Source organism: Ovis canadensis, chromosome 13 (assembly GCF_042477335.2).
Source record: "Ovis canadensis isolate MfBH-ARS-UI-01 breed Bighorn chromosome 13, ARS-UI_OviCan_v2, whole genome shotgun sequence".
Taxonomy (NCBI): Eukaryota; Metazoa; Chordata; class Mammalia; order Artiodactyla; family Bovidae; genus Ovis; species Ovis canadensis.
This window is the reverse complement of record NC_091257.1, coordinates 18,865,030-18,891,466: the sequence shown is the minus strand read 5'-3', so window position 1 is coordinate 18,891,466 and position 26,437 is coordinate 18,865,030. Positions and strand designations below refer to the sequence as shown.

The window sequence follows — 26,437 nt, the reverse complement described above, 5'->3', positions numbered from 1 at the left end:
GATGAATGTCAGACAACCAGTACAGAACACGAGACTGAATTAGGACAGGTATGTGGAAAGCAAAGCAACTGAGTAACACAAAGCGACTGCTGATCCCAGGATAAACAAAAAGCATGCAGAAAATAAAAAGCAGAGTACTTCACACACACACAGTTCAGGTACGACCAGCATCTATAATCGTGATAATAAACAGTGAATCAACAATGTTTAAAGGAGGGGAAACGTCTGTGTATGTACGTGGTAGCGACACAGAGGCTGAAGGGATCTCCCTTTAATCTTAATGGAATGTTTTAGAAACAAAGCCTAAAACCAATAATAACAACAATCCACACAGCCACAACAGGAATCATAAAGCAGCAACACAGCATGGAATTCAGTGATAAGGACTCAATTTCTTTTCTAAGTATATAGTTGATTTACAATGTTGGATCAGTTTCTGCTGTACAGCACAGGGATTCATTTATACATATATATACATTCTTTTTTATATGCTTTTCCATTACGGCTTAGCACAGAATACTGAATATAGGTCTCTGCGCTACAGAGCAGGACCTTGTTATTTACCTATTTTATATATACAGTTTGCATATGGTAACCCCAAAGCCCACCTTCATTCCTTCCCCATCCCTACCCACCTTCTCTATGGATACGGATCTAATTCTTAAATGCTAAATATGCTCCAACCTGCACAGCAAGCTGGAGAGAGCTGCTATGGAGGAAGGGATGGGGTGGGAAGGATGCATTAACTCATGAGTCTTTTGCGTGGAATTATCTGACTGTTTAGATCAGGTGGCTCAGAGGTTAAAGTGTCTGCCTGCAATGCGGGAGACCTGGGTTCGATCCCTGGGTGGGGAAGATCCCCTGGGGAAGGAAATGGCAACCCACTCTGGTATTCTTGCCTGGAGAATCCCATGGAGCAAGCAGCCTGGTGGGCTACAGTCCACGGGGTCGCAAAGAGTCAGACACGACTGACTGACTTCACTTCACTTCACTTTAGATCATCTGCACAGATACTTTTGGAGCAGCACTGTCCAAAAGAAATATAATGCAAGGCACAGATATAATCTTAAAATTCCTAACAGCTACATTTAATAAAAAGTTAAACAGAAATGGTTAAATTAATTTTAATGATGTGTCTTATTTAACCCAATAAACCCATCCCATTATCACTTCAGCATATAATCAATATAAAAATGTTTACATTCCTGGTGTTTTAACTAAGCTTTCAAATCAGGTATGTATTTTGTTTACCAGAACCTCAATTTGGACTGGCTACGTGCCAAGGGCTCAACAGGTTCTTGCAGTTAGTGGTGACCATAATGGAGAGTACAGTTTAAGGGATTTTGGTTTTATTATAAGAAAAGCACTTATTTTACAAACAGCTCATGTGGCTCAATATTTTTTAAAGAAAAAATCAAAAAATAGGCAGAAAACCTAAACAGATATTTCTCCAAAGAAAACATACAGATGGCCAATATGCACATGAAAAGATGCTAAATATCGCCAATTATTAGAGAAATGCAAATCAAAACTACCATGAGGTACCACCTCACACCTGTCAAAATGGCTATCATTAAAAAGTCATATAACAAATGCTGGAGAGTGTGTGGAGAAAAGGGGGCCCTCCTACACTACTGGTAGGAAGGTAAACAGGTGCAGCCACTACGGAAAACAGTACTGAGGTTCCTTAAAAACTTTAAAAATAGAACTACCACATGATTCAGCAATCCCATTTTTGGATACATATATCCAGACAAACCTATAATTCAAACAGACACACACCTCTATGTTCACAGCAACACTATTTACAACAGCCAAGACATGGAAGCAACCTAGATGATCGCTGACAGATGAGTGAATAAAGACGCGGTACACACAAACCAACAGACTACTACTCAGCCGTGAGAAAGACAGAAATAATGCCTTCTCCAAAACTTGGATGGACCTAGACATTATCATACGAAGTGAGGACCTCGAGGTTATCACACGAAGTGAAGGACGTCAGAAGGAGAAAGACAAACACTTCCGTGGGGAATCTACTATGCAACACGAGTGAGCTTATCCACAAAACAGAAACGGACGCTCAGACAGGGGGCAGAGTGGGGGCTGCCAAGGGGGAGGACGGGCTGGGGAGGGGCCGACTCGGACTCTGCGATTAGCAGGTGCGAACCAGCACACCTGGAGTGGAGAAACACCAAGATGATACTGCGCAGCAGAGAACTACAGTCAATACCCTGCAGTAAATCACAGTGGGAAAGAAGAAAAGCACTTATTTCTGAAGCCCAGATTCCTGATTTATAAAATAGGGGTAGCAATACCTAACTTAAAATTACTGAAAAGACTTAAGTACATGAAAACAGTCTCATCATTTATAAACAGTAGGCCCCGGATGAGTGTTAACAGTTATTTTTCCTTCAGTTCAGTTCAGTCACTCAGTCGTGTCCAACTCTTTGTGACCCCATGAATCGCAGCACGCCAGGCCTCCCTGTCCATCACCAACTCCCGGAGTTCACTCAGACTCACGTCCATTTACTCAGTGATGCCGTCCAGCCATCTCATCCTCTGTCGTCCCCTTCTCCTCCTGCCCCCAACCCCTCCCAGCATCAGAGTCTTTTCCAATGAGTCAACTCTTCGTGTGAGGTGGCCAAAGTACTGGAGTTTCAGCTTTAGCATCATTCCTTCCAAAGAATACCCAGGGCTGATCTCCTTTAGAACGGACTGGTTGGATGGGAAATTTTTTAAAATATCTGATAACCTTTGATTCTATTTTTTAATAGACAAAAACATCTTTCTTTATCCAAACCTAAATCATTTTAATTTCATTTTAATCTATTCACTTCTGTTCCCTGAACAATGCAATGCATATGCTTTAGAATGTTTTTTAATGATGTTCATCTTAGCAAGCCCATTTCTACAGAGGTATAAACGGAAAAAATAACTTTTTAGAAAGTCAAGAACATCTGCTTGAAAACAACATTCATAATGGTTATTCTGAAAACAAGTTAAATCTTTAAAATTACATTGTATTATCTGAGCCAGATAAACACACAGTCAGCTCCTTTAAATATATTAAATCAGGTTTGAGTAACTTCTGCTAAGAATTTAGGGAGTCCCTCTCTGGGGATATTTAGAGGATACCAGTAGTTCAGCTAGACAGAGGAACAGGGAAAACAGTACTGCCAACAAGTATCCAACCAAATCTGAAGCACGTGCGACCTAATTATTTTTAATTACACACTGGTTTTCCAGTATGTCTTCCTTTTCCAGAAGGACAGGTGGCCCACACAGAAGACTACTACAAGGCTTTAGACCATATATCTGCTGTTAGATAGATTAAGAGCCATATTACAGTGAAGGTTATATTTTCAATTCACAATAAGGTTCCAGCTGACTCTGAATCCAGAGCTGAAAAGCATATTTTTATATGAAATAATATGATCCCTAGTATAAAACAGACTGCATGCAAAAAAATAAATAAATAAAAAGCAACTGTATAATTTAATTTTATTTTTAACCCATTTTTAATACCATGTGGCATTCTGCCTCTCAATGCAATTTTTTTTTTCACTTGTTCCTACGGTGTTTGCAATCTCAAAAAACTAACAATTTTAGGACTACAAGACACCCTTACAGACCATCTATTCCCACGCCTGACATCTATTCCCTGAACAAGAACTTGGGGGATCAGGCCAGGGTCTCACAGCTGAAGATCAAGGGCAGAAGAGTCAGGTCATCTCACTGAGAGCTATCGAGCATCATCTGCCCCCTGCAGAACTGCGAGGTCAAAGGCTAAGTGGGCTGCCAAGGCAAGTGTGTCCTCGCTCCCGTGGCCAAGGCAGACGTTCCCAACACAGAGCACAGCTTCAAACAAGGCTGCAGGAGGGTGGTTCTCTCCTGCTCATCAAAGAAAGAGAAATAGAGGGAAAGGTAAGAGACAGAAGAGGTGGGGGGTGCGGGGAAGGGAGGAAAGGACTGCATAGCTAAGGCAAATGTTGTCTGAATCGATTTAATTACCATCATGGTATGTGACAGGGCACCAAGATAAAGCGCATAACGCATCTGGACAGCAGCTGTGTAGACCTTGAGCCTGCACACCTGCTGAGGTCCTTTAGATAAGGCACACATCCTCTGCCTCACCACAGCACTATGCAGAGGGGCTAGAAATGAACTACAGGAGCAGCTGAGGCATGAATCGAACCCAACCAATGTGCTAACTTCAAACATGGATGAAAGCACACTTACCCATCCTGGAAAGAGCAGGTTATCAAAGTTAGAAGGTGCTCAACAAAGTCTGCTGGAGGAAGAAATATTCCTGAAACAGGAGCTGACAATATTTTATGTTTGCTGTTTCTGGGAAATTTCCCCCAAATACACTGAATCTTCATTGACTTCCATAAAAAGCACCATACAGTGAATATTTCTTTGCTATTCCAGGTGAAAATTATCACCTGTCATCACAAAGGGCTGCTGAGTTGTTCCTACAGAGCTGCTCACAGTGGAGCCAGGGAAGCCTCTGCCTGTTCCCCACAGCTCTCCACGAGTGCTGCCCAAGGCTCCCTTTCCCCTCTCGGTTCTTTGACTTAATCCGATGATGCTAGAAACCTAGGGGACCAGTTTGCCATAGTGATGGGATGATTCTCAAGTTCCCCTATGAATTTGTGTGGACTCTGATGTGAAGGCTTTGTGCCCTCCGTCTCAGGTAATAAAATGGCTGTTACCTTTACGTCAGGATTAGGGCTTCTACAATGAGGAGGCTGCTGAGTCCTGAGACAGTGGACCAGGCCTTCTGGGCTAGAGCCTCAGCATTTAATTCTTTCTGCTTCAGGAGAACAATGCTGTTGGACAGGCTGACCTCTAAGGTCTCTTCCTTCTCTAAACCTCTGTGATCCAAAATCCAGCAGCTCTTCCAGGAACAAATACTGCCAAAATGTACATATGATTCCAGAGAAGAGGGTGAAAGGGAGTCCCTCCCACCATGCAACTCACCCTATGAAGCCCGGAGAGTGAAACTGGGCAAGGGCAGGCTATGAAAGGGAAAATCACAGCCAGTTCTATGCCTGAACTTAGACGCGAAAATCCTAAACAAACAGAAGCAATATATTAAAAAAAATACTTCAGAATCAAGTGAGGTTTATCCAAGGAGTGCAAGGTCAGTTTAATACTAGAACAATTACTATACTTAAAAACTAAAGCAGAATAAAAGCACATGATCATTTTAATAGAAGAAAAAAAAAAGGAAAACACTAGAAATCTCAGAACAGAAACAAGTTAAGAAAAGCACCTACAAAAAAAAAAAGGAGCAAACATGCTTACTGATGAATCTTAAAAGCAATTTCTTTGAAACAAGCAGAAGATGTAGATTTCTGAAAATATCATCATACTAGAATTCCACAGATTTAAAATATCTAGAGATGAATTTAATAAGACATGTGCCAGACCTCATCACATTGTTTTTCAAACTTAATGCACCTAGCCACAATCCTGAACAGGGAATCTGAAGAAGAACAAAAAGGACTAAGATACATGAGAGAAGGAAAACAAAAAAAAAAAGAAAAACAATGAAGGGAGTCGGTCTTACCAGATACTGCAAAACCACCACAGTGCCAGAGTAAATCAAATAATGTGCTGGCAAAGGGGAAACAATCAAAGGGGAAAGCAAAGGGGAAAGGCTGAAGGAACAGATTCCACAGACCAGAAACAAGCCCTGGGCTCAGGGAAAGGGTGATGGCAGCAGTGCTGCACATCAGTGGGAGATAAGGAGACTATTCATTTGACAAACTGTGGTCCAACAACTGTTTGTCTACTTGGAAAAAAAGAAAGCTGGACCATTACTTCACACAGTACATAAAAATCAACTACAGATGAGCTACAAACTCAAATGTGAAAAGTTCGCAGCTTTCAGAAAATGTTTTTCATGAGCTCTGAGAAAGGAGGGTATTTTTAAACTAGACACAAGAAGTATAACCCAAAAAGAAAAAGAATGCTAGATTTGGCAGTATTAAGATTAAAACTTCTCTACAGACTGGAATAAAATATTTGCAATCCACATAACCAGTAAACAACTTATAAACTAGAACATATAAAGAACTCTCAGTAGAGGACAGACATGGTAAACAAGCATGGAAGATGCTCGAATCAGTTCATGCTGTATGCAAATGAGGAATCGTTTATATAGTACACCTGAAACTAACAAAGCAGTTGTTCAGTCATCCAGTCGTGTCCAACTCTTTCCGACCCCATGGACTTCAGCACGCCAGGCCTCCCTGTCCTTCACCATCTCCTGAAATTTGCCCAAGTTCACATCCATTGTGCCATCCAGCCATCTCATCCTCTGACACCCTCTTCTCCTTTGCCTTCAATCTTTCCCAGCATCAGGGACTTTTCCAATGTGCCAACTGTACTGGAGCTTCAGCATCAGTCCTTCCAACATGGATTCAGGGTTGATTTCCCTTAAGATTGACTGGTTTGATCTCCTTGCTGTCCAACGGACTTTCAGGAGTCTTCTCCAGCACCACAGTTTGAAGGCATCAATTCTTTGGCACCTTGCCTTTTTTATCGTCCAGCTCTCACAACTGTACATGACCACTGGCAAGACCGTAGCCTTGACTATACAGACCTTTGTTGGCTTGACTATACATAACAGTGACTATACATATACACTGACTATATTTCAATAAAAAAAAAAAAAGACACTCAACTTCATGAGCCATCACTACATACCTACCAGAATGGCTAATAAAAAAGAGATAACATAAATTTTTTAAAAAAAATAGATAATACCAAATGCTGGTGGAGATGCCGAGAACAGGCATCTCTCCTACACCACTGGTAGGACTGTAAAGATCATAGAGCCACTCTAGAAAAGAGATTGGTGACGGCTTCTTACAACACTAACCATGTACTTACCACATAATCTAAACTTTGCACTCCTGGTAATTCACCCCAGAAAAATGAAAACCTAGGCTCACATAAAAATTTGTAGCCAAATGTTCATAGTGACTTTATTCATAACAGCCAAAAACTGGAAACAGCCCAGGTGACCTTCAGTGGGTGAGTGGTTAAACAGACCCTGCCTATCTGTGCCATGGGACATCACTCAGCAACCGTAACTGAAGCGCTGACACATGCCACAGCTTGGCTGGATCATCTCAGGGGGATGATCCTCAGCGGGAAAAAAGACAATCTGAAAAGGTTATAGAATGCATGATCCCACTCATATAACATTCTTCAGACAACAAAATTATAGACGTGAAGGCCACCCTTGGGGTCAGGAACGGGGAAGTAGCAGAAGGAAGCTCTGGCAATGGACTTCTACACCGTGCTGGCGGTGCTGGTTATAGGAACAGAACCGCGTGAAAAAACAACTACACAATGCATCTAAACTGGTTCCATCTCATAAGCTCTGGAGGTTGTACCAATGTCAGCTTTCTGGTTTTAACAGCTGCACTCTAGTCACAAAAGATGTCACCACTGAAGGAAGCTGGGTGATGGGTACGGGGGACTCCGTGTACTTTTATGCCAATTTTGGGCAAATCTATAATTAGTTCAAAACAAAAAGGTTGAAAAAATTAAACTTCAGTTGGGGAGGGGGGCGTGGTGGAACCACAAACAGAGAAGGGGTGTGTCAGACGCGCAGAAAGCAAGGGCGGCCTACTCGTCCCGGTGCAGGCGCAGGCCCACACGCAGGCGCCCGGGCGCCCAGCGGCCTCCCCGCCGAGCCTCCCCGAGTCGGGCGGGGTGGCGGCGCCGGTGGGCGTCTCTGACTGACCCCTGGCGTTACTGCTGCCTCGACAACCACCCTGGGGCGGTGCGGGGCAAGGCCGTCACTGCCCTTTTATGAAACCCCAGGAGGCTGAAGTCTAAACACAGAAAGGCCATTTGCCAGGGCTCTCTCCTCTCGGCGCCTGTCTTCCGGGACAGGACCGAGGACACCGCAGACGGCCGTCTGCCTCCCCAGGGAGGGAAAACCACAGGCGGGATGCCAGGCGGTCTCAGACCCCGAAGAGCTGGTCGTCCTGAAGGGCCGGGGCCTCTCCAAGAAGCTCCGGTCTCCCTCCAAGAAGCTCCGGTCTCCATCCTGGCACTCTCCAGCCTCGAAACCGTCACGCCAGGAACCGGAGCAGGTATGAGCCCCACCACCCCCGCACAGCTCCGAGGCCTCCACAGCCAACTCGGGCATGTGACCTTGAACACGCAGGGCCTGCACATCCCGGCGGCACATATACGTGCATATGCCTGTCACACTAGAGAAGGTCCTCTCTTCCTAAGATCGCGTTATCCTCGGAAACCCAACGGAGCTGCCGCCTGCTCCCCGGGAGCCCTTTAGGGCTCCCCCTTCCACACCCCCTCCACTCACTTAACTCTGCTCCTCTGCCGGAAGCCAGTGTGAGGAATCCCGCCCGTGACAAGGTCATGAGGAAGGAAGCTGACATACGCAAGGCGTGCTCAGACTTCAGGGACCTCTCTGGAAATTCCTAAGCATGTACCCCAACAAAAATCTGCCGGCTTTTGTGCTCTGCTTTTCCACTCTTCTGACATTTTCTGGAAAAAGTCAATTCAGGGCTTTAGTCTTCTGCATTTGAAAGAGTGTTTCAATCCAAAAAACCCTCTGATGGCTTTCTAGCCTGCCTGCAGGACTCCTACAGCTGCGCATGTGATTGTTTGAGGCCTCCTGACTGCAGGAGGCACAGGAAGCTTAAAACATCCTAGGAATGTAGGAGCTTCCGAGGAGTCAAAATCTTTAGAATAGGACTGATTAAAGGTTTCATTTGTTGAGTCAATATTTGCTGCCAAATTTTCACATCCTTTAGTTGTAGATATAGTTAGAAAAACAAGTAGTAGACCTTGTGTTAGCAACATTAGATCTTTGAGTTAAGTACCTTCTTTGTTATATCCCACTGCACCTTTGTTCTATAGAGATGTAACTTTAATGTTAATGCTTTAAGGAGATGTAGATTAAAGAAAAACACTTCAGGGGAAACAAGATTAACATTCATTAAGGAAAAGAGCCAAAAAGTGTTAACAAGCCTCTTGGCCAGAAGATAATGTGAATCACCTGAGACCTTTTGTATACAAAATGATGTATAGAAAGAGCCTGAGCTGCCAACGCTACATAATCTTGTGTTTCCCATTGATCTCTGTTTTATCAAAAAGTATAAAAGGCCTTCTGAACAATAAAGGATGGGGCCAGCTTCTTGGACCAGCTACTGTAACTAGTCTCCCGGCCTGGTTTCTTGGGGCTCTGGCTCCCCCCCGTGTCTCTCTCTCTCTTTCTTCTTCTCTCTCTTTCCCTCTCTCTGCTCTTTAACTTCAGGCTGAATCTCCACCTGGAGCGCGGAGGCTCGCCAGGTCTACTTACTTGCCCCGGCTGTTAAGACCCGCGAGAAAGGGAGCTTAAGGCGAGGCACCCTTAGATATTCAAGCGGGCGCCGGTGGCCCAACGTAGATGGTGCAAATTCCTTGTCTGGAATTTTATTGGCCTTCCGTGTAAACCAAGCTATTCAGCCCTCTTCCTCCACTTAATCTTCTTACTACACTATAGTTTCTTAATCTAATCTTACTTTAATAAATAAACAAGTCTTTCCACGCTGACGCCGTCCACCCTTCGAATTCCCTGGATCCACCGGGGCTGGACCCCGGCACTCCTCAGTCCCTCCCCTCCCGGTGACCAGAGCTTCCTGAGGACAGGGGCCATTCTTATTCCCTCTGATAACCTGGAGCAGGGCAAAGGTAAGCGTCAAGCCTGCTAACTGGAGTCTGCTGATGTTACTGAGATCAGTGGCTACAAGACTGTGTTACTGTTTCAGATTTATACCTATTAATCTAATACATCTTTACTGTCTCCAAATCCCAAATTCCATATTAAACCCTCTAAACACGAGGTCAAGGTACTCTGGCCCTATCTCAATACACAAATAACACGTAAGTTACATATATCATGCAGCCAAAGTTGAGAGAGCTGAGATGCGTATAAATGTAAAGAAAAGATGGAAGTGTTTTGTATTGAACATTAAGGGAGATACCTGGTTGAAGTTTAGGTCATAAATGTGAGGTTTTCAGTGACTTCTGTTTTTGTCCTTAAAATACTGACATCCTTGCATTCATCTGAATGAAAAAGGTATTATTAGCCTCTACATTAATTAATCCGCAAATATCTTTAGGTTTTTCTGGACTTGTTTTACTGATCATTAAAAGATAAATGTGCACACACACAGTTAAAAAGCAAACACGCACCTTAAAAAATTACTTCCTAGGCTCCTAGCATTACTTTCAGGAGGGAACAGCAAGCTCAGGGCCTGGGGCTTAAAGCATAAATGTTAAAAAGCTTTATCAGAGCTGCCCATTCGAGTCTACATACAGTGGAATTTTTCCTTTACATGCTGTTTTTAAGAAGTTCAGAACAAGCTCCAAAAAGATCAATTTTCCAAATACCTCAAAGCATATAATTTTTATAAACATACTGAGAAGTTAAAGTATATGTCTTACAAACAGCATCTCATCCTCTACCCTGCATTCTTGAGCCCATTTTCTCTGACCTGAAAACAGGCATTCTTTCACAAAAAGTCTTCAATAGCATCTGACCTCACCAAAAATATGTAAACATCTGCGTTTTTAGTGGAGAGGGAAAGATCCTAAAATCCTTAAGAAAATTAATTTGGGGAGGGAATGGAAGTAGATGAAACAATATCACAATTGTCCTGTCATTTAAATACAAAGCAGAGATAAACTCTAATAAAGTTTGTGACCTTCTAGATTATTCTGTGGGAAAATCCAAGGCACTCTGAAATTCACATTTGTCTTCCATCGAGCATTGCTGGTCTGCATCACAAGCCAAAGCACCTACTCCAGATTTAAAAGACCAGAAATTAGCTTTAGGCTTCTAATCTCCAGAATTCAAACTCTACCAAGAATAAGCTCTCTCCTATTGTCTTAAAGTAACAAAGGCCCTAGAATTTATGAAGGAGCAACTGTAATTCAGGAATGAGAAATCATTTCGTAACCTGTTGCCCCTACTCCCCCAATCTCATTTTATCACACACACATAAAAGGACAATATGAAGAAGGAATCACAAACTTTAACAAAATACCAAGGAAAAATGATGAGTAAAGATCTTGCTGACAACAACTTTGATAAAATTTGAAAAGGTAACTACAATGTAAAAAAGTAGTGAACCAGCTTTTCCTATTATTCATATGATAATTCTGAATGCCAACGTGAACTTGAAAACAAAAACAAAAAACAAACGGAAACAACAGGAAAATAAAGCACGTGACCAAAAAAAAAAATTTTTTTTTCCTTTTCTTTTTCTTTAAATGTAGGTCATATACTGAAATCGCCCACCAAGATTAAGTCCACAGTTCACTCTATACCCTTAACGTGGTCATCTAACCCAAGTTCTGGGCCTCCCTTTCCTGTGGGGCCCACAGAAAACCCCACCTGGCCCTGTGTGGTTGCTTCACTAAAAAACAGCATCTAATTTTTATTTAATACTTTGTCAGAAACAGGCACTGACCCACAAGGCAGTCATGGTCTCGAGTTCTAGTAAAACTGACATGCGTTCAAATCCTACCTTTTTACATGACCGCAGACAGCCTACTCAGCACCTCCAAATCTCCAGAGAAAAGCAACTCAAAATCACAATGAGATGTCATCTCACACTTGTCAGAATAGCTATCATCAAAAAGACAATAAATAAGTGTTGGTGATGGCCACCTGATGTGAAGAACTGACTCACTGGAAAAGACCCTGATGCTGGGAAAGACTGAAGGCAGGAAGAGAAGGGGACAACACACTGACTCGATGGACATGAGTTTGAGCAAGCTCCGGGAGTTGGTGACAGACAGGGAAGCCTGGTGTGCTGCAGTCAAAGGGGTCGCAGAGTCGTACACGACTGAGCACCTGAACTGGAGTATTGGTGAGGATGTGAAAAAAGGGGAGCCCTTATGTCCTGTAGATGGGGATTTAAATTGGTTAGCCACCATAGAAAACAGTATGGAGGTTCCTCAAATAATTAAAAATATAACTACCATGTGATGTGGCAATTCCACTTCACAATATTCATGTGAAGAAAAGAAAAACACAAACTTGAAAAGGTAACCTGCACCTCCATGTTCACTGAAGCATTAACCACAATAGTTGAGACAGGGGAGACATCCTAAGTGTCCATGATAGATGAATAGAGAAAGAAATTACGGTGTGTGCATTATATAATGGAATGCTATTCAGTCATGAAGAAAGGAAATCCTGCTCTTTGCGACAACATGAATGGGCATTCTTCTAATAAGACAGTGAAAGACAAATATAATATGATCCACTTTTCTGTGAAATCTAAAACAAAACAAACACCAAACTCAGACACAGAGAAAATAGTGGTGGTCATTGGTGGGGCAGGGGCGGGGGGCGGGGTGTTGAGGAAGGGATGGTAGGGGATGGTGAAATGGGTAAAGGGAGTCAAAAGGTACAAGCTTCCAGTTATGAAATAAGTAAGCCCTGGGAATGTACCACATGGTGACCAGTTAATAAAACTGTATTACACAGATAACCCTTGAACAACAAGGTCTGAACTATGAGAATCCACTTCACTTGGATTTCTCTCAATAAATACATACTACAGTATCACATGATCCACAGTTGGTTGAATTCAAAGATGTGGAATCTCAGATGGGGGCTGAGTTGGGCGCTTGTCACTGTAAAGTTGTATGCAGGTTTTCAACAGCACAGAGGGTCAGCACCCCTAACCCCCTGAGTTGTTTAACTATATATACGTATATCAAACAATTGTGTTGTACATATGAAACTATTTATTATGTTATATATAAATTATATCTCAATAAAAGAGATATATGTGACATGTTTGGCATTTAAAAAACTATAACGTTTCATTCAGAAAACGTGAATGCATAAACTAAACAATGTCAAAGACAAAGTCCCAAACAAACGCAGTCTACCACTGGCACCTCCTAGGTTCTCTGTATGTGGAAGGCCTGCCCACCAAATAATTACTTTTTTTTTTTTTTCTAATGTGAAAATGACCACTATGAAAATAAAAACCACCCAAATGCCCTTCAGTTAGCAAATGTGCAAACAAATTAGCCTAACCAGTTGCTGAATATAGCAATCACAAAGGAATGAAGCACTGATACTTGCGCCAAGGATGGCTCTCAATTACAGTGAGTGAAAAAAAACCAGGCTACCCCACCCCCCAAGACAGCACATACATGGAGATTCCATTTAGATAGAATCCTGGGAAATGCAAGAGTGACAGAAAACAGATCAGCAGTTGTCTAGAAGCCCAGAGGGTTTACAAAAGGACAAGAGAAAACTTTCGGGAGGTGATGAGTACATTCACTATCTTGACTCAAGTGTTGATTTCATTGGTCTATGCATGTAAGTCACCATCAAACAGTATACTTGAAGTTTGTGCTGTTTACTGTAGGACAATCATACCTCCATAAAGCTATTCAGAGAAAAGAAAAAGATCATTAAAAAAACCTCTCACTCACACATCTTCCTGGCTCGGCATATTGTATTTAAATCACCCTCTTATGCAAATTAGTACAGCCACTATGGAGAACAGTGTGGAGATTCCTTAAAAAATTGCAAATAGAACTGCCTTATGACCCAGCAATCCCACTGCTGGGCATACACAGCAAGGAAACCAGAATTGAAAGAGACACATGTACCCCAGTGTTCATCGCAGCACTGTTTATAATAGCCAGGACATGGAAACAACCTAGATGTCCATCATCAGACGAATGAATAAGCTGTGGTACATATACACAATGGAGTATTACTCAGCCATTAAAAAGAATGCATTTGAATCAGTTCTAATGAGATGGATGAGGCTGGAGCCAATTGTGTAGAGCGGACTTTTGGACTCAGAGGGAGAGGGAGAGGGTGGGATGATTTGGGAGAATGGCATTGAAACATGTATACTAACATGTAAGAAATGAATCGCCAGTCTATGTCTGATGCAGGATGCAGCATGCTTGGGGCTGGTGTACGGGGATGACCTGGAGAGATGTTGTGGGGAGGGAGGTGGGAGGGGGGTTCGTGTTTGGGAGCGCATGTACACCCGTGGTGGATTCATGTCAATGTATGGCAAAACCAATACAGTATTGTAAAGTAAAATAAAGTAAAAATAAAAATTTAAAAAATAAAAAAAATAAAATCAATAAGAAAAAAAAATAAAAAAATAAGTCACCCTCTTTCCCAAATGGATATGTGGCCTAAAAAGTCATGAAACTACAATACCTTTCCCCGTTAGTAATTTGAATGTGTGAACAAAACTTTAATAATCCTAAGATTTGAATAATACCTAATTAACATTTACATAGCTATGACCATGTGCCAAGCACTGTTTTCAGCACTTTTCTTGTATTAACTTATCTGACCCTCCTAGTAACCCTATTTTTGAGATGAAGCAACTAAGGTATAGGGCTTCCCAAGTGGCACAGTGGTAAAGAATCTGCTTGCCAATTTAGGAGACTCAGGTTTGATCCCTGAGTCGGGAAGATCCCCTAAAGAAGGAAATGGCAACCTGCTCCAGTATTCTTGCTGGGAAACCCCATGGACAACCTTGCAGGCTACCGTCCATGTGGTAAGCAAGAGCCAGACACCCCTTAGCGCCTAAACAACAGACTGAAGCACGAAAGGGTTAAGTAATCAGTTTAAGCTGGCAGCGGAGGAGCTGGGATTTGAACCCAGAGAGTCTGGCTCTGGAGTTCATTTCCAGACCCATTCTGCTTGCCAGCTTACACAAGATACAGCGTAGGAAGATCAGAAGCAGTGAATGCCGCACTTGCAAAATACTTCTCTTCCTCACAGGCACGGAATATAAATATCCGCTGCATTTGGGAGCACATACAAGGGACTGAATAGAACATAGCAAGACCTTCATTCTTTTCCCAATCAATATTTAGATGGACGGAGGGAAAACAGAAAGACTGGATAACTTGCTTAGGACACACAATAAACAGCAAGCTGATGGGTTACTAAGCAGCTAGTTCACCACATTTCCAGTCCAACTCTCTTCATCATTATTTTACGTAAATCTACGAAGGAGAAAAATCTAACAAACAGCAACACAAAAAATATAAAACTCATTTGTTATTTCTCAAATACCTTAACTTCCTTAAATTCCATCCACAGGATCTCAAGACTCTACTGATACTGATCTGGGTTGTTGTTTACTTTTAACCACCCCAAGTGATTTTTTTCATAAACAGCCAAAGCTGAGAACCCCTGAATACATTAGATTTAGATTTGTTATTTTAAAATGACAGAATGCAAGGTGCCAAAAAAAGGTAAACTATGCTCCAAGGTTTTCCAAGTAGATATTGAACTACTGAAAACATACAGAATTTTCAGTTCAACTTCAAACAAATTAAAAATAAAATATGCACATAGGACAAAAGGTGTTGCATAGCAAATGTTACGTAGCAATATATGGGGCTGACAAATTCTCAACTTTTTAGAATGCTAAATTGGCATCTTGACATTAAACTGATGGATATAAAACCACATGTCCACTGCATTTAAAGCGTGGACTATACTGACCATATATTGTTTCAGAAGCACAAGTTGTAAAGAGAAAGTCTTTGTCTTTAGTCCGGGCCCTCAGTTAGTGCTGTATGAACTTAAGGTGAGCTTCTCAGGGCAGATTCTGACTCAGTGGCCTGTGGGTGGAGTCAACGGCGTTTCCAACAAGCTCCCAGGTGATGCTCAAGCGGCTGATACACAGTTCACAACTGGAGCAGCAAGGCCTTAATTACCTTGAATATTGGTTGTAAAATTAACCAGTTCGTCTACAAATCCAGGGTCCAAGAAATAAAGTGTCAGTATGATTTATTCCTAGGCCAGGAGGAAAAAGGAGCGGGGGAAGATAGGCGAAGGAGCAAATGAATACTTGTTTGTATATTATAGCAGGTCTAAAAACCAGAAAACACTGTTACTTGCCCAACCTAGTAGCTCTCAAAGTGACAGAATGGAAACTCCATGAAATAGTGGTCTTCATTTACAACAGAATCCTTACAACCTAGTACTCAACAAATGTACCAGGTACTCAACAAATGTACTGAATAAATGAATGAATATATATACAAACACAATGTATATTTATGTCACAAACCAAAAACTGGGAAGGGGAATCTGCTGCTGCTGCTGTTAAGTCGCTTCAGTCGTGTCCGACTCTGTGAGACCCCATAGACGGCAGACCACCAGTCTCCTCCGTCCCTGGGATTCTCCAGGCAAGAACACTGGAGTGGGTTGCCACTGCCTTCTCCAATGCATGAAAGTGAAAAGTGAAAGTGAAGACGCTCAGTCGTGTCCGACTCTTCGTGACCCCATGGACTGCAGCCCACCAGGCTCCTCCATCCATGGGATTTTCCAGGCAACAGTACTGGAGTAGGGTGCCATCGGCTTCTCCATACATGTAGATGTTTGATATAAACAGCTGGCCCATTCAATGTACTCCATTTCGTCCAAATAATCACAATTTCCCAGACCAAAACTTCCACTGTCAAGCCCAGGCTTCGGCACCCTTCTGTTTAAAACAACAGAGAGGAGGAAGCACAGGCATAAGGATTTAACAAAGGTTCACTAATCAAAGGAAATAACCGAAGCGGGAAAACAGCTAGGCTCACAGCTGAGTTCAAGGAAAGGAACATCTTTAGGTTCCCAGCATTTCCAAGTTCTTACCTACGATGGTGGCAGGGTTTAGGGTCGGGCTTTTGTTTAGTTACTGTCCAGGGTACCTGGCTGTGCAAACTCAGACTAGAAAGGCGGCCAGAGGCTCACAAGCCAGCCTTTGGAAGCTCGGGTGTTCGGGTGCCGACCTCCTTCCCGCTTCCCGGGCGCGCAGAGAATCCCTGCTGCCGCCCAAACACAAGATGGCCTGGGTTGCTTCGCTGCCCGCTTGAAGCCACAACCAGGACTTAAGATGGCGGCGAACTCTCAGCTAACGGCCGGAAGAGCGCGCGGGATCTTCCAAAAACAAAAATGTCCTCCGTGCAAGGTCTCGCGGCTTCCAACGAGGGCCCAAACAATCATGGCGGCGAAGGGCCTCTATCTACACCGCGAACACAGCGAGCTCGATTGGCCGGTGACAAGCCAGTTTCCCGCTGTGCTAGGGAGAAGGGCGATCGAGAGGGAAAAATAAAACGCAGCATTTCTGTGGCACAGAATGTTTCTTAAAAATTACTAGCACAAAAAGGGGAAAAGTCTCCTGAGTGTTTGATGGGGAACGAGTATAGAAAACACGGGCTGGCAGATGAAGGTGGCTTTCTCAATGGCGGGTGCATTGCGAGACCGTCATCCATGAGCATAACTTCTCTCACAGTTCTTTGAAAGGAAGAATGCCGTCTTGGCCCTCGAACGCATCAGCGGGAGGGGAGACGGCACGGACATAAGCTGGCCGGCGAGCGCACTCAGGGGCCTCCGACCCCGTAAGGCCCCGCGGGGACAGGGGGCGGACGCCGCGCCGCTGAGGGCCTCCCGCGCGCCCCGCTCCACAGGAGCGGCCGCAGCGGCGCCTCCTCTCCGGGTCTTCTGGGCGGTCGCTCCGGGAGACCGGGGCTGGTGAGCGGCCGCGGGATCCGGCGCGTCGCCATCGGTCAAGGCCGGAAGGCCCGGCACCCGCCGAGAGCGGTTGCTCACGTTTCCATTCCACGAGCGCCTCTTAAGCGCCGGCAGAAAGGCAGACACTGTGCTTCAGCAAGTCCGTGTGACCCGTCATTTAACGTTTCCACTTCCGATCGCGTGCCTAGACTGACACCAGACGAGGCCCGCCCCCGGTCTTCCGGTCGCCGCCACCGCGTCCCCGGCCGAGAGCGTCACCAACGCCCGGAGAAGCCGCGGGCTGCGCATGCTCGGTCCCCAGCGGGCCTCCCGGTCTTCCGGTCGCCGCCACCGCTTCGCCGGCCTAGAGCGTCACCAACGCACGGAGAAGCCGCGGGCTGCGCATGCTCGGTCCCCAGCGCGGGCCTATCTCCTGGAGCTGCGGCGGCGCGAGGTGCGGCCTTGGGGGCTGCAGGCGGCGGCCGACGGACAGGTGAGAAGGCCAGAGCCGCCGCGGGGAGCCGGCTCTCTGCCCGGCTGCATGGGGGCCGGGGCTCGTCGGTGCCTCGTCCTCGCTCGGAAAGGTCACTGAAGGAGACCGGGGGCGGGGCTGGGGGGCCGGCTCCTTAGAGACTGCGTTTAACCTGCAGCCTCGGCGCTGGGTTCTTGGCTGCCGGGAGGGACGCGGAGGAGCCGGGGTGCTCTGTAGCTGTGCGCACAGCGCCGAGTGTGCAGTGTTAGGGGCCAAACCCTGGCTACGACAAGCTTAGTGAGGTACACTAAGCCCAGGACCTGAGTTATGTTTCCGTAACAAAACATTCCTTGATCAAATTAGGAAGACTTCCTACACACACCAACCAGAAAGAGACAGGACGTGCGCTCATCCTGCCTAGCCGATCATGTAACGCCAGCTACCCCTGTAACTGAGACAAAGAGCTGCCTGTATATAAGCCGCCATAATCCTTTGTTTGGGGCTCTTGTCGGATTCCATTGTGCTGGATGAGACTTGGGCTGTAGCGCGCTAGAAATAAATTCCCTTCTTGCCTTTGCATTACTGTGGTGGACTTGTTCTCTTGGTGGGTTCGGAGATCCAGGCTCGGAGTATAACATTTGGGGGCTCGTTGGGGATCTCCTTCCAGCTGGGGAGAACAACTCTCCTGGTAGAAGGGGGTAACCTCGTTAGGAGGTATGAGCTTTGAGCACCGGTGTTAACGCTGTAAAGGCCCAGACTAAGTCCGGGGCCCAGTATCGTACTGGGGAGGCATCTGGGTATAGGTGCAGAGGCAAGTCCAGTGTGAGGCTGAGTCCCCGGTAGTACCGGGAGGGCAGCTGGCACTGAGGACGTCCTGACGGTAAGACACTTGCAAGTAGAAAGGGGTTTCTAGCGGTATAAAGAGGACCAAAAGCGTACGGAGATTTGGTACCTATTGTGTCATTCCTGTGTCTCTGTGTGCCGGCACTGTTGTCATGAGTCTCATTGTTATTCGTGTTCTTTGTACCTATGGGGCAAACTACTTCTACTCCGTTGTCTCTGATGACTGACCACTTCTCTGATTTCAAGTCTAGAGCTCAGACTCTATCGTTACTGGTGAAGAAGAGCCAACTGGTGATTTTCTGTTCCGCCAAGTGGCCTACCTTTGATGTCGGGTGGCCACGAGAGGGAACCTTCAATCCACAAATTATCCAGGCAGTTAAAGAGAGGGTGCTCTCTCCTGGTCCATGCTGGGCACCCAGACCAGACTCCCTATATTCTGGCCTGGCAGGATCTACTGAGAAACCCGCCAGAATGGCTTAAACCGTTTGTTCTCGCTCCTCCTAAACCTCCCCGTCCCTCTTCCCCAACTCTAACCTCGCCAAGCCCACAGGTGCTAGTCATGAAGGCTTCCAAAGAGAAGGAAGGAAAAAAGGACGAGAATCGACCGAAACTGGTATTCCAGTAATCTTCTCTGTATCCTAATCTGATAGACCTGAAGACCGAATTGTCCCCACCTCCGTATGCGGATCCACATCCGCCCTTGCTTCCACAGGTTCCACAGGTTTCATCGGGAGAAGCCTGGGGGGAACCGAGCCTTCAGCTCCTCCCCGACAAGGAGGCCCTGCCTGGGGAACTCGGGGAAGGACAAGGGGAATGGCCAGCGTGGCGGAGGAAGAAGACCCAGAAGTTCCCTCCTCCCCAGAAGTTCATGCGTTTCCAGTCTGGGCAGGGCCAGCCAGAGAGGGTGGAGAGCAGACACATCAGTATTGGCCCTTCTCCACTAGTGATCTGTACAGTTGGAAAACCCAACTGCAGGGTCTTATTGATCTTTTAGAGTCTATCCTTTTCACTCACAATCCCACTTGGGATGATTGTCAGCAACTGTTATAGGTGCTTTTTACTACGGAGGAACGCGAACGGGTCCTGTCAGAAGCTTGGAAGAATGTGCCAGGGGTGGATGGGAGGCCCACAATACAGCCTAACCTTATTGAGGAAGGGTTCCCTTTGGTGCAACCCAGCTGGGACTTTGAACGCGCTGAAGGTAGGGAGTGTCTCCAGGTGTACCGCCAGACTCATGGCTGGCCTTAGAGCGGCCACCAGGAAGCCAACAAATTTGGCCAAAATTCAGTGAGGCAGGAGCCAAATGAGAGTCCAGCAGCCTTCCTTGAAAGGATAATGGAAGCTTTTAGACAGTATACCCCTATGGACCCACAGGCAGATGAGTCATGAGCAGCAGTTATGTTAGTGTTTGTAAATCAAGCAGTCCCCGATATTAGAAGAAAGTTGCAAAAGATGAAGAGGTTAAGTGAACAATCCCTGCAGGATCTAGTGAGGGCAGCTGAGAGAATTTTTAATCATAAAGAGACCCCAGAGGAGAGAGAAGACCGTATTAGATGAGAAGAAAGAGAATTTAGAGCTGAAGAAAACTGTAAAAATCAAAAGGAACTGGCCCAGATATTTTTTGCTGGGATTGAAAACAAAAACAGGTTCCAAAAAGGAAAAAAGATGGACTCAAAAATTGAAGAAAAAACAACAAGGCGTAAGCTTGAGAAAAACCAATGTGCATTTTGTAAAGAGTTTGGACATTGGAAACATAAATGCCCCAAGAAAAATCTGAAAGAGAGGCCCAGAACCCCCAAGAACGAGACCCCTTCTCCAGAAAGTCATATCCTCTACGCGGGAGAGGATAGTGACTAGGGGGGGTCAGGGCTCGACGCCCCTCCCCGAGTCCTGGGTAACCATAAATGTGGAGGGGAAACCTGTTGGCTTCATGGTAGACACGGGAGCCCAATACTCAGTCTTAAACCAAAACGATGGACCTATGTCTAAAAAAAGTAGCTGGGTACAGGGAGCAACCGGGATTAAACGATATGGATGGACTACAAAACGGCATGTGAACTTGGGGGCCCACCAGGTAACCCACTCTTTTTTGGTGATACCCGAGTGTCCTGCACCCTTGCTAGGAAGAGATTTACTGTCTAAAGTGAATGCCCAAATTCATTTCAACCACGGACAAGTGTCGGTCTTAGATGGGACCGGACATCCTCTTCAGGTCCTGTCTCTGGCATTGAAAGATGAATACAAGCTATATTTGCCAGAGGCCCCAGTGACAATAAGCCCCGAAGTACAACCATGGGTTCAAAGATACCCTCAGGCCTGGGCTGAAACGGCAGGAATGGGACTAGCCAAACAGAGGCCCCCTATCGTTGTGGAACTAAAGGCCAATGCTTTCCTGGTGAGGGTACGGCAGTATCCCATGAGTCAAGAGGCTCAACAAGGAATCACACCTCATATACAACGCCTCATAGAAGCAGGGGTCCTAAAAAGGCGCCAGTCCCCATGGAACACTCCTCTGTTGCCTGTGAAAAAGCCTAGGGGGAGTGATTTTAGACCGGTTCAAGATCTACAAGAAGTCAACAAACGGCTGAGTGACATTCATCCTTCGGTTCCTAACCCTTATACTCTGCTAAGCAACTTGCCTCCAAACTACATTTGGTATACTGTTTTAGATTTAAAAGATGCCTTTTTCAGTTTGCCTCTTGCCCCCACGAGCCAAGAGATCTTTGCCTTCGAATGGCAAGAAGACGGTGGCCAGACCCCTGTACAGCTGACATGGACTCGCTTACCACAGGGTTTCAAAAATTCGCCCACGTTATTTAATGAGGCTCTGGACGAAGACCTCCATGAGTATCGGGTTGAGCACCCTACCATTGTTTTATTACAGTATGTTGATGACCTCATGCTGGCAGCGGCTACAGAGAAAGATTGCCAAGAGGCAACAGGTGGTGATCTCAAAACTTTGGGGACTTTGGGTTACAGGGCCAGTGCCAAAAAGGCCCAGATTGCCAAGCAAGAGGTTACATACCTCGGTTATAAGGTAAAACAGGGCCAGAGGTGGCTAACACAGGCCATGAAAGAAACCATCCTCCAGATCCCTGAGCCAGCTAACCCTAGGCAAGTGAGAGAATTTCTTGGAACTGTGGGATATTGCCGGTTGTGGGTCTTGGGGTTTGCAGAAAAGGCTAGGCCCCTATATGAAGGGAGCAAAGAAAACAAGGATTGGAAATGGACTGAGCCAATGAAGAAGGCCTTCCAAGAGCTCAGGCGAGCCTTACTGGAAGCTCCTGCCCTTGCCCTCCCTGATCCATCTAAGCCTTTCCAATTATTTGCAGATGAAAAGCGGGGGATAGGGAAAGGGGTACTAACACAGAAATGGGGACCATGGAAGCGACCTGTAGCTTACCTTTCCAAGAGGCTGGACCCAGTGGCAGCCGGATGGCCACCTTGCCTCCGTATCATCGTGGCCACTGCTCTCTTAGTCTGCAATGGTGATAAACTGACTTATGGACAGAGACTCTTGGTCTACACTCCTCATGCCATAAAGTTTTAAAGCAACCCCCAGGTAAATGGATTTCTAATGCCTGCCTGATGCACTATCAGGCTGTGCTGCTTGACACCCCACGGATACATTTCCAAACGCCCTGTGCTCTTAATCCGGCTACTCTTTTGCCCAATCCGGAGGGAGATAGCCCCCTCCACAATTGTGATGAAATACTGGCCGGGGTAACAGCAATATGAAAAGACTTAACAGATACGCCACTGGATAACAGTGAGCTAATATGGTTTACAGATGGAAGCAGTTATGTAAAAGATGGACAGAGACGGGCGGGAGCCACAGTAGTAGATGACTCTGGACAGACCATATGGGCTGAGGCCCTTCCCCCAGATACCTCTGCACAAAAGGCAGAATTAATTGCCTTAATTCAAGCACTAGAGAGAGCCGAAGGAAAGAGAATAACCATTCTCACTGACAGTCGCTATGCCTTTGGCATGGTACACATCCAGGGCCCAATATATCGGGAACAGGGGTTTTTGACAGCTGAAGGGAAAGAAATTAAAAATTTGCCTGAAATCCGTAGACTTTTGGAGGCTGTGCAGATGCCTCGGGCTGTGTCAATAGTACACGTACCTGGACACCAGAAGGGTGACAGCCCCACGGCACGAGGGAATCAGGCCGCAGACCTGGCAGCTCGAAGGGTAGCTGATGAAGATTACATCACCCCTGTGTTGACTATCGAACTTCCACCTCCAGGTATGGGAACTTTGCCCCCGACCCCTGAGTATTCATCCTCAGACCTTACTTGGATTCAAGAAAACACCAACCTCCAAAAAGGTGAAGATGGATGGTACCGAGACTCAGATGACTACTTGATACTCCCCACTCAGTTGGGACGGCAACTATGTGAACATTTACACTTGACTACTCATCTGGGAGAAAAAAAGACTCTGATGCTCTTTCAAACTGCGCACCTGCGATTCCCCCGGCACCAAACAACTATGAGGAACATAGTACATGCTTGTAAGGCATATCAACAAATGAGACCAGGGAAAGGACAACACGCAGGACTGAGGTATCAGGGAGAAGGACCAGGGCAACACTGGGAAATAGATTTCACTGAGGTAAGGCCAGGCAAGTATGGTTACCGGTACTTGTTAGTCTTGGTAGATACCTTCTCAGGGTGGGTAGAGGCTTTTCCTACAAAGGGAGAAACCGCGATGATAGTGGCGAAAAAGATTTTAGAAGAAATAGTTCCCAGGTTTGGCCTGCCGGTGACCATTGGCTCTGATAATGGACCTGCTTTCGTGAGTCAAATAGTTCAGAGCCTTGCCCTAGCCCTGGGGACGAAATGGAAATTACATTGTGAATACAGTCCACAGAGCTCAGGGCAAGTTGAAAGAATGAATCGGACCCTAAAAGAAACTGTAACTAAATTGGCTATAGAGACTGGCGGGGACTGGGTGACCCTCCTTCCCTTCGCCCTCTTCCATGAGCGTAATACTCCTTATCAACTTAATCTGACCCCATTCGAAATTCTATATGGGAGACCTCCCCCTGTATGTCCAATCTTTGAAAGGAAGAAACTACCACCTCCCACGTTGGGACAATTCCAAGAGGCCTTGATGGCCTTAAGTAAGGTGCATTCCCGTGTTTGGAAACTGCTCCGGGAACTACATGTAGGTCAGAATAAGGGAACTGTCCCCTCGCATAACATTGGCCCTGGAGATTGGGTATGGGTCAAAAGGCACCAAACCAAGGCACTAGAACCCAGATGGAAGGGTCCTTATGTTGTTGTTCTTACCACCCCAACTGCCCTAAAGGTCGACGGTATTGGGCCGTGGGTGCACTGCAACCACGTACACCAAGCCACTCCAGAGGAGCAAGAAAGGGCCCAAAAAGAATGGGAAGTAACGCCGCACCCTTCAAACCTCTTCAAGATGAAGCTCATCCGCTGACGGGATCCAGACAAGTCATCCTGACTGTCCTGTTAGTGACCATCCTCCTCGGCCCTGGAGCCACCCATAGCAACCCGCACCAGCTGGCCAAAATCACCTGGAAGCTTCAAGACGGACAAACACGAGAGGTGCTCAACTTAACTACAGAAGTACATCCTCCGAACACCTGGTGGCCAGACCTATATTTTGACTTAAAGCCAGTGGTAAATGTGCCTTGGGCTAGGGGTTTCCTCCGGATACAGGGGTTCTGGGCATGCCCGGGCCACCAGAGGACCAACTGGCAGACTTGTGGGGGGGCGCAAGATTATTTTTGTAAATCATGGGATTGTGTTACTTCTAATGATGGGCCTCGGCGCTGGGAGGTAAGAAATCAGGACCTACTTAACTTCTCGTTCGCAAAGCCCACCCCCAAAGCCCTTGGGGACCCAACTTTTGAATGTGAAGAGAGTTGTAACTATGCACAGGTTAAGATAAGGTTCAATCAGGAAAAAGCAAAAAAAGAGGGGGCTTGGATTTCTGGCCTCTCCTGGGGAATACAGACAAGAACGGTGGGAGGCGCATACATTTACGGGGGAATTATAGTTATAAGCCAGATTCTAGAGCCAACGCAGATACACAGTATAGGTCCCAACCCAATGGAAAAAATTGATGTAACTCCCTACCTGACAACCTCCCTACCTATATCACAGAGACCAACAGAAGACCCAGAGGCAGGCCTCCTTGTTAAACTCAGACATACAGATCCACTATGGAAATTGGTAAAGGCAGCTTATGCTACCTTAAATCAGACCCATCCTGAGGCAACTAAATCCTGTTGGTTATGTTACAACTTAATTCCCCCTTATTATGAGGCAATAGGCCTCAATGCCTCTTACGACCTGGCCAACGGCACCGATCCTCCCCAATGTCGATGGGGAGAACGAAAAGTAGGCCTTACAATGAGAGAGGTATGGGGAAAAGGGTTATGTATGGGCAAGATGATATCAGGGAGGTCTCCACTGTGTGCGCATGTCGTTGAGCCTACGGACTTGCCCATAGCCAGGTGGCTAATACCACAGATGGGAGGATGGTGGGTCTGTTCACACACGGGGCTGACTCCATGCGTACACAGCTCAATCTTTGACCCCAAAGAAGAATTCTGTGTTATGGTAGCAGTCGTGCCAAAAATTCTGTACCGACCAAAAGAAACAATATATGATTACTGGGCCCAAAGGTTGACCTTAAGTTCTCAAGAAAGAACTTACAGAGTTAAGAGAGAACCTATTACTACCATAACTATAGCAACTATGTTCGGTCTTGAAATAGCCAGGGCTGGAACAGGAATAACAGCCCTGTCCCTGCAAAGCCAGGGATTTAACTCCCTGAGAGCGGCCATAGATGAGGACATCACCCGTATAGAGCAATCCATCAGTCATTTAGAATCGTCTTTGACTTCCCTATCTGAAGTAGTTCTGCAAAATAGAAGAGGATTAGATCTGCTTTTTCTACAACAAGGGGGACTCTGTGCTGCCCTAGGAGAAGAATGTTGTTTCTATGCTGATCACACAGGAATAGTCAGAGAATCTATGGCCAAAGTGAGAGAGGTACTAGCCCAACGCAAACGAGAACGTGAGGCCCAACAGGGGTGGTTCGAGTCCTGGTTTCAGCAGTCCCCTTGGTTGACCACTCTAATCTCCACGTTGCTGGGGCCCCTGCTAGTGCTTCTACTGATGCTTGCTTTTGGTCCCTGTATTATCAATAGACTTATAGCCTTTGTAAAAGAACGTATAAACACAGTACAGCTATTTGTGCTTCGGCAACAATATCAAGCTGTGTCTCAAAACCAAGAGGAAGATTCCTCTATATGATGTAAGGACGGGGGAATGTTAGGGGCCAAACCCTGGCTATGACAAGCTCAGTGAGGTACACTAAGCCCAGGACCTGACTTACGTTTCCTTAACAACATTCCTTGACCAAATTAGGAAGACTTCCTACACACACCAACCAGAAAGAGACAGGGCGTGTGCTCATCCTGCCTAGGCGATCGTGTAACACCAGCTACCCCTGTAACTGAGACAAAGAGCTGCCTGTATATAAGCCGCCATAATCCTTTGTTCAGGGCTCTTGTTGGA

The 26,437-nt window shown here is 45.7% G+C and overlaps 1 protein-coding gene across 7 annotated transcripts in view; it reads right to left on the bottom strand.

Annotated features, from left to right (window-relative positions):
• SLX4IP (SLX4 interacting protein) overlaps positions 1-17,769 on the bottom strand; it is a 210,919-nt gene extending 193,150 nt beyond the window's left edge. For 2 of the 7 annotated variants that reach the window (XM_069547082.1, XM_069547084.1), the window contains exon 1: positions 16,700-17,769. The gene's annotated coding sequence lies outside the window, so the exon portion shown is untranslated. The remainder of the gene's footprint in view (positions 1-16,699) is intronic. The other 5 variants (XM_069547081.1, XM_069547083.1, XM_069547086.1 and 2 more) reach the window with 4 other exon arrangements.
• Positions 17,770-26,437: the final 8,668 nt, after the last annotated feature.